Source organism: Odocoileus virginianus, chromosome 2 (assembly GCF_023699985.2).
Source record: "Odocoileus virginianus isolate 20LAN1187 ecotype Illinois chromosome 2, Ovbor_1.2, whole genome shotgun sequence".
NCBI classification, from domain to species: Eukaryota; Metazoa; Chordata; class Mammalia; order Artiodactyla; family Cervidae; genus Odocoileus; species Odocoileus virginianus.
In genome coordinates, this window is record NC_069675.1 from 78,205,149 (window position 1) to 78,214,474 (window position 9,326).

At 49.2% G+C, this 9,326-nt stretch overlaps 1 long non-coding RNA gene across 1 annotated transcript; it reads left to right on the forward strand.

Moving 5' to 3' along the window:
* Positions 1 to 804: 804 nt before the first annotated feature.
* On the forward strand, positions 805 to 5,891 carry LOC139029948 (uncharacterized). The gene is made up of 4 exons (XR_011482285.1): positions 805 to 868; positions 995 to 1,110; positions 1,286 to 1,737; positions 3,788 to 5,891. It is a non-coding gene; the product is annotated as an uncharacterized lncRNA (long non-coding RNA).
* Positions 5,892 to 9,326: the final 3,435 nt, after the last annotated feature.

Here is a 9,326-nt window from a genome sequence, read left to right on the forward strand (position 1 = left end):
GAATCCACCTGCCAATGCAGGAGATATAAGAGATGCAGATTTGCTCCCGCAGTAGGGAAGATCCCCTGGAGTAGGAGACGGCAAGCCACTTCAGTATTCATGCCTGAAGAATTGCATGGACAGAGGAGCCTGGTGAGCTATATAGTCCATGGAGTCGCAAAGGGCTGGACATGACTGAGGGACTGAGCAGAGAGAGTCAACAAAGACTTGGGAATTGACCTTCTTTGGTATTTGTTAGGTATTCGATACTTTCTTCCATATAACAATGGCCCTTATAGGGGCCCCCAAGAGCACCAGGAGGCAGAAATTTTGCTGTTCTCCCTATCAATCACAAAGGATGTTAGAAACTCACAGGAAAACTAACACACAAGATCACCTGCGTCAGTCCACAGTAGACGTGGCTGCCCCTCCGCTTGCATGTGCATCCTGGGACCAGCACCCTGGTTCAGGGGATGCTGGTCTGTGGGGCCTGCAAAGTCCTGGGAGGTCTGTGCTTCACAGATGGGGGAAGCCCCCTCATCGCCCCCACCCCTCACCTTACTCATCCTGAAGAAGCCAATCGGCTTCGGATTGCCAGACCAAGGAATGCCCCGTGCTTCTGAACCCCATGTATCCAACCTGCACCCCCCCAACCTCCCCATGTGGCCCATTCCTGATCACAAACTCTCTCTCTCTTTGCAGACAGCACTCTCCCCTCCTCTGTGTCTCCCCTCTCTTTTCCCTGGTCCCCCACCAGGGCTGGCCAGGGGCTCTCTGAGAGGGCGTGGTCAGCTCACAATTAAGGGTGTGAAAGCCCCGCCTCCCTTTTGCCCCCAGGCCCCCCAGAGTCTGCCTACTGGTAGGGCTTCATTGGGATTTCCGACTCCAGGTATAGTTACTCCGTTATAAATCAATTCAGTTTCTCAAATTCAACTGTGCTATTCATTGCCTTCTCTTTTTTTTAAACAGCTTTTTATTTTGTGTTGGGCATAGCCAATGAACACTGTTGTGATAGTTTCAGGTAAACAACAAAGGGACTCAACCGTACATACACATGGATCCATTCTCCCCCAAACGCCCCTCCCCTCCAGGCTGCCACATAACATTGAGCAGAGTTCCATGTGCTACTCAGTAAGTCCTTGTTGGTTACCCATTTTAAATAGAGCAGTGTGTACATGTCCATCCCAAACTCCCTAACTATCCCTTCCCCCTCTCCTTCCCCCTTGCAGCCATAAGATAATTCTCTTTAACTGTGTGAGTCTGTTTCTGTTTCTGAAGTAAGTTCATTTGTATCATTTCTTTTTAGATTCCACATAGACTGGATGTCCTGTGATACTTCTTCTCTGACTTACTTCACTCAGTATGACACTGAGTCCATCCCTGTTGCTGCAAATGGCATTATTTCATCCTTTCTAATCATTGCCTTCTTTAAAAAAAAACAATTTTTAATGGAAGGATAATTGCTTTACAATATTGTGTTGGTTTCTGCCATAAATCCACATGAATCAGCCGTCGGTATACATATGTCCCCTCCCTCTCGAACCTCCCTCTCACCTCCCGCCCCATCCCACCCCTCCACGTTGTCACAGGGCCTTCCTTTCTGGAAGAGGAACAGAGAGGTCTAGGTCGCATCCGACTGTCCTCAGGGGTACGAAGCCCTGGGCCAGGAGCTGATTTTGCCGGGAGCTCCCTGAAACGGACCCTGGGCCAGTCCCTCTCCCTTTCTCTGGGCTTGGTCTCCAGCACTTACATGAGAAGGTGAGACTAAAGGGTTACTCAAAGTCTCTCGAAGTCTCTTCTGACTCCGAGGCGCGCTGGGATTCAGAGCGAGGCGGGTAGGGGAGCAGCATTCCTGCGGAGTGACACAATTCCGAACCGGGAGATCAAAGGGGCTCCTCGAGGGAGGCCCCAACCAGGAGCTCCCGGGCCTGCGTCTGGGGTCGGTAATTAGCTCCTGCCGCCACCTTCCTCTCTGCGGGCTCGAGGGGCGGGTGGGCGAGCTCTGCAGGCCCAGCGGCAGAGTCCCCCGCCCCGCCAGAGCAGAGGCAGGAGGGTGAGGGTGGTGGGAGGAAGGGTGATGCTTAAGGGAAGGGTGTCTAGCACCACCAGGAACTGTGTGACATCTGTATGGAACTTTATGTTAGACAGATGCAAAGTTTAAACATCTTAACAAAAAGCAGTCCACTCCGGGCTTTCTCAGCACCAGTGTGAGAACTGCGCTGTGTGGATACCTCTTAAAGTATTTGATGAGAGGCTGAAAGCCTGACAGGCTAACACTTCACTTCCTTCCAATTAGGGGCCTTTAACATCAAAGGCCCAGGCCCCCACTCAGCCCGGCTCACTTGAATGAATTAGGGGAGAGAATGAATCCAGGAGTTGCTTCCTTCTCTCCCTCGCAGGAGACACGGGGCTCCGGGGGCTTTAATAAGATGTTGGAGGTCACCCGGGTCAGGCTCTGACGGCGGGCGGGGGGGACCGGGAAACCACCAGAGTGTTTCAATATGTATGGTGTTTGCTGTGCAATCAGGACCCCACGAAGCCTCCCCCGGTGGGGCTGTCTCGTGGGGGCCCTTCCAGCGGTGGAGCACTCAGGCAGGCGGCGGGGGGGAGGGGGGTGCCCTGGTCCCACTCAGGTGGGTGTTCGGGGCTTGGGTGCAGGGGGCGCCAGGGCTATTGGTTTAGCAGCAGCTTTTTCTGACATTGTGTAGGTGACATAGCTGGGAACATACCCACATCAGGGGCCTGTCCATCAGTTTCAGAGTTTATTGTGGAGACACGAGGCAGGAGCCATTCTCAGCTACCTGGCTAGCTGGCTACTGGCATCAGTCAGAGAGAGAATGCGACTCTGTAAGCAGTCGGAGCCAGAGGAGAGAAGAGGGCTTTTCTTTTGATTTCGTTTACCTTTGCTTGAAAGAGACCCAAATCTCCTCAACAGCAGCTCTGACCAGTCGTTTTCAACGCCTGCCTGTGCATGTCCGTGTCCGGCAGCTCTCCATCCTAAAAGGTTACATTCACTCTGTGGTGAGCAGCTCTCAAGTTAGGAAGAGCATCCTTCTGTCGAGTTTGAGGATGCCTTTTTGTAACGCACTCAGCCAGCTCTGTCTCACTTCATGCAGTTGAACCAACAGTAAGATCTCTGGAGCCAGGCGAGCCTGGATTCCTAGCCTGACTCCACCCTTCCACTGTCTACAAATGGGGGAGTTACTCTGACTTTAAGCTTCTGCTTCCTCTTCGGCAAAAGGGGATTTTCACAGTCTAGGTAAATGTTTATAAAGCACCTATTACTATCTATGTAACTACATAGTCAGTACTTAATGAGAGGTTCTTATTATCTATCACCTCTTAAGCCCCATAGGGCTTCTTTCTTCTTAACATCCCCTGTTCCATCCTGACTCCATTGCCGGATGAGAAGCGCTTGGTGGCATCTACAAAGAGAGGTCTCTGGTGACAGAGGGATAAAGATGACCTTGTACACTGAGGATGGATTGAGCTGGTTCCAAGTTCAGGTGTAGTCTAGTCAAATGAGGAAGCTCATGGTACAGAGAGGACTGACAACATCACAGAAGAGCAGTCTGAAACACACGAGAGATGTCTAGAAGACAACCGGGTAGTGCCATTTGCTGGAAAGTTGGATAAGAGACAGAGAAGGCTGTAGACCTGGGGCAGCGCTTTCAGGGGCAGGCTTTGAGAATCATTCTAAGCCATTTCAGAAAGAATTACTCTACCTATAAGCTGAGTTTTGGCAATAAACCTATGATCACTTTTGCTTCTCACAAGAAAGCTAAGTATTGTTATGACAATTTTTCAGATGCAGATACTGAAGCTAAAAGAGCTCCAGTGACTCACCCAAGAAGAATTCTCTAGAACCAAGGTGGTCTTCTAACATCACATCCAGATTAATGAAATGACTATGGTCTTGCTGAAAACATAATAGCAGCATCAACAGGCAAGAAAATGGAGCCAAGGAGAGCTCAGGGTGGGCTGGACCAGTAAGAGAAACTTCCTGAAAAATGTGGGCCTGACTTTGCATCTTCTCCACATTTGACTCCAGCATCTCTTTAACATCCTGAAACTAAGCCATCAACTGTCTAGGTCTAAGGAGAGACAGCTAGTCATGTATTTAGATCCAGAGTCTGTCTTCACAAATATTTGAGGGACCCACAAAATCCTGAAAATGGTATCATGTATGTGTTGGCGATGATGATGACTTTGGAGGGTGGACTCACATATATTAAGCACCTGCTGTTTGCTAGGAGCATTTTCAAAAGCTCTCTGTGTTTATCTTCACCCGACACTGTGTGGTAAGCATTTTAATCTCAGTTTTCCAGATGAGGCAACTGAAATGACAAAGGTTAAGTGACCTGCCCAAGGTCAACCTTAGTCTAAGAAACGGGTCTTTCTGGCTCCAAATCGTGGACTCTTTCCACTCTATTTATTTTACTCCTAAACTAAAAACTGATGCTCTATCTGGGGTCACAGTCCTGTGCCCAGTGATCTTGAGGCCTCAAAGTCACAGATGGAAGAAGGAGGGTCTATCCCTGTCTTTCTAACACCTAGAGCAGAAGCTGACAGCCCAGCTCCAGCTAATCAAGCATGCTCATTTCTAATTTGTGTTTTGAGTGAAAAAGGTCCTGAGGACTTCTCCAGGATCTATGTTATAATTCACCATTAATGAGCTGGGTCATTATTTTTAAGGCTCCATCAATACCCGCCCTGTGGCAAAGCCAGCTTTAAGCCACAGATATTTACGTACAAATTGCAATGCATCCCTACACCTTAGTCACTCCCCCTGACAACTGATCATTCTTCTTAGCCCCCTTCTGCAGCAGCAATGAAAGAGAACTTCAACCAGAGTATATGGAGAGTGCATCAAGTCAGGATGCTGGGGTCCATGGGGGAGACAGGTTGACATTCCAGCCCCCCAAAGGGCTGTAGGTCTAACTGAAGTGGCAGTGATCAGAATGGGGAGCAGAAAACAGAAGAGGACACAATGCGAATGGTTTCCTGTGTTCAGTTCAGTCACTCAGTCGTGTCTGACTCTTTGTGACCCCACTAACCGCAGCACGCCAGGCCTCCCTGTCCATCACCAACTCCTGGAGTCCACCCACGCCCATGTGCATCAAGTTGGTGATGCCATCCAGCCATCTCATCCTCTGTCGTCCCCTTTTCCTCCTGCCGTCAATCTTTCCAGCATCAGGGTCTTTTCAAATGAGTCAGCTCTTCACATTAGGTGGCCAAAGTTTTGGAGTTTCAGTTTCAACATCAGTCCTTCCAATAAACACCCAGGACTGATCTCCTTTAGGATGGACTGGTTGGATCTCCTTGCAGGTACTAGCAAAACTCCATGAAGTCACTGTTGCTTGAATAAGCTGGAGCTTCCATTCCTGAGGCCCCACTAGATTGGAGAAATCAGACCAAGGGAAGGAGTGATTCTATGACTTCCTGCAGTCAACATAAAGCACATTGCAGTAATATCACACCAACGAGTTGAGATGCAGTCAGCTTTCCTCCTCCTTTTTTCTGGTCTTCGAAGTAGCATCCACATATCTAGACCTTGTGTTCTATGCATGAAGATAGCAAAGAGTGCACATTTAGAAAACATGAATGAGACTTCCCTGGTGGTCCAGTGGTTAAGAAGCCACATGCCAGTGCAGGGGACAGAGGCTTGATGACTGGTCGGCAAGATTCTACATACTGAGGGGGAACAAAGCCCGTGTACCATAACTACTGAGTCCATGCGCCCTAGAACCCAAGCTCTTCAACAAGAGATGCCGCCACAGAGAGAAGGCCGCACATCACAACTAGAGAGTAGCCCCTTCTCACTGCAACTAGAGAAACCCTGAGCAGCAAGGAAGATCCAGCACAGCCAAAAATAAATAAATAAAATCAGAAAATGAAAATGGTGAGAAGTTATAAGAGATGAAAGCAATTTCTATATAAATTATATGTCATGTATAAATTGGTATATGTTATCATTACAAATTCAGTTCAGTTCAGTTGCTCAGTTGTTTCTTACTCTTTGAGACCCCATGGACTGCAGCACACCAGGCCTCCCTGTCCATCACCAACTCCCAGAGTTTACCCAAACTCATGTCCATTGAGTCAATGATGCCATCCAACCATCTCATTCTCTGTCGTCCCCTTCTCCTCCTGCCCTCAATCTTTCCCAGCATCAGGGTCTTTTCAAATGAGTCAGCTCTTTGCATCAGGTGGCCAAAGGATTGGAGTTTCAGCTTCAACATCAGTCAGGACTGATCTTTAGGATGGACTGGTTGGATCTGCTTGCAGTTCAAGGGACTCTCAAGAGTCTTCTCCAACACCACAGTTCAAAAGGGAAGAAGCTGTTCGGACTTGGTCATTGATTGTAGTGGAGGTCTCAGAGATTTGAAAAATCCAGATGGACTTCCTAGAGGCGTTGGAGCCTGAACCTGATGCAGGATTCACCAGGTCATGGGAAGGAAGAAGGGTGAGAGGAGAGGGTGTCTAAAGACACAGAAGATGGAATGAGATGCCTTGTGAGAGCGATGAGATCTGGTCATGGAGCCCAGTAACAGAAGTGTCTGCAGGGAGAGCAATTGAGACCAGATGGTGACCTGCCTCTCGGCATGAGAAAGTGGAGGAAACACGTGTTTCTCAGGGGTGAATCTGGGAGCACCCCACAGAGGTGATTTTATGAGGCCCTGAAGTTCTGTGTGTATTACTGCAGGCTCAAGAGCCCTGTTCCTACCAGGAGACCGTGGAAACTTGGGCTCTAACCAAGAAAACGCATCTCTGGCCCCAGCACACCACAGGTGCCTGCTGTCCATGGCCGTGTCACTCTCCTGCCTGTCACACCCCTCGCCTGCCCCTCTAAGCTTGCCCAATGCCCCATCACCTCTCCAAGGCCGGTTCAAGGCATGCCCTCTCCACCTAGCCTCACAGTATCCCCTTTACCTCAGCAAATCTCCACGTCTTCATCTGTGAGATGGGAGGCATGCTCGTCCTCTTCTCTGTGAGAGCCGTTCTGCACATGAGAAGAGACAGCTCATGCCTTGGCAGGTCCTGGGCAAAGGAGTAGCCGAGTCAAGGAAAGAACTGGAACTTTCCAGAACTCCAGAACTCGGACTGGAGTTTGAACTTTGCCTCTTCCCTGAAGGGTCCTGGGGAAGGAAGTGGGCTCTTCAAGGCCCATGTCCATCTTCTGGCGGGGGGTGCCCTGGTGGCACCTTCAGGAGCTACTGGTTGGTGAGGCGAGGTGAACAGGGAACTGGCATAGCCGTGTTCCAGGCACATCAGAGGTCCCACACTGGGTGTGTTGGTTTGCTTCCATCTTCTCCTTTTCTCTTCCTTGCCTTTACTCCTCAAGAACTGAGCCAGCCATTGCCAGGTCCCCTGCCCCAGATGGTGACCATGTTGTTTCACAGATTACAGAGCTGGTCCTACAGAGAGCGGCAGCTCTCACTTTTCCCCAAACTCTGGGTGCTGATGAATGATTCACTGGGACATCAGGCTCATTACAAGATGTTGCTGAGTCTCTCTGTCCCGCTCCCCATCCGCCTGCCCCCTCCCCACCCACCCAGTGAGGACATGCTGGCCTCTGGGGTAACCAGCCATCACTGGCGAGCTCATACAATGGGCTCATCTTCCCGGGAACTGGACAGCTCCGGGGGCCATACTGCAAATGTCTGACCTCCAGGTATGTCCAGGTCATGGGGATTTATTAGCTGGACTCTGCAGTTCAGCAGATGACATTTTAAAAGGTGTGTTATTGCTTTGTGACCTGTGTACATCACAGGGTAATTCCAAGGCTTTGGGTCTGAGCGATCGTCTGAGAGGCAATGGCTGCACCCACGTCACAGCCCTGTCTGCTCAGCACAGGAAATCCAGGTATGACCACTCTCACCCCATCCTCAGACCCAGTGTCCAAAATCTCAGGCTCTCCTCTTATCCCAAGCTGCATCTTGATGTCCAGTCCAGCAAGGGAGGTTTTCTATGAAAAGATTTTAATCAAATCTCCCCAAAGGCTATCGATGTCCAACTATGCTATGTATCCAGGGAAACCGAGGCTCAGAGAGGTGAGGGAGACTTAATCCAAGCTGGACAAAGTGAACGCTGGAAGTCTGGGGTAGGACCCATCATCATTCCACTCCACAAGCTGCATCCGCAAGATGCTTCCCTTTGCTCTAAGAGCAATGATCCACCAGGCATGCCTCGAAGGGTGATACCTGGATCAGCATCACCAATGATGTGCTGCAGAGACCGGCCTGGAGATCAGGCTTTTAAAGAAACCCAGAAGCCACTGGAAGACATGCACCTCTCTCTGCATTCATGGGGCAGCCTGGACTGTCTATAGCATCTCAGAATAGCCGTGGCATTCAGCACACAGCCCGCTTCTTAGCAACCGTTTGAAAATAAGTGTAGGAGCTCTTCCTCCAGAACAGAGTCTGACTTGGAGGCTTCCAGTCGCCTCTTGGTGTTGATCATAGCACCAACACCAATACAGGCAGACCTCGGAGGTGGTGCGGGTTTAGTTCCAGACCACTGCAATCAGGCAAACAGTGCAGTAAAGCAAGTCACACGAATGTCTTGGCTTCTCAGTGCATATAAAAGATATGTTTATGCCATACTCTAGTCTATTAAGTGTGTTCCAGCATAATGTCCAAAAAAAGCCGTGTACTAGAAATACTCCTTTGCTGAAAAATGTCAACCATCATCTGAGCCTAATCTTCTTGCTGGTGGAGGGTCTTGTCTCAGTGTTGACGGCTGCTGACTGATCAGGGTGGTGGCTGCTGAAGGTTGGCTTCTTTCTTTCTATTCTTTCTTTTCTTTTTGGCCCCGGCATGTGGGATTTTCCATGTGGCATGTCCCCTGTCCAGGGATCAAACCCACACCCCCTGCTGTGGAAGCATGGAGTCTTAACTGACAATTTCTAAAATAAGAAAACAATGAAGTTTGCTACCTCGATTGACTCTTCCTCTCAAGAATGATTTTTCTGTAGCATGTAAAGCTCTTTGGTGGCATTTTGTCCACTGTAGAGCTTCCTTTAAAATTGGAATGCATCCTCTCAAACCCTGTCTCTGCTTTATCAATGGTGTTTACATGATATTCTCAATCTTTTGCTGTCATTTCAACAGTTTCACAATACCTTTTCCAGAAGCAGCTTCCATCTGAAGAAGACATTTTCATTGTTCATCTATAAGAAGCTACTCCCCATCCATTTCAAGTTGTATCATGGATTGCAGTGATTTAGTCACATCTCCAGGCTCTACTTCTAATTCTGGTTCTCTTGCTGTTTCCATCATATCTGTAGTTGCAAACAGCATCAAAGGTCACTGATCGTAGGTCTCCATACAAATATAATCATGGTC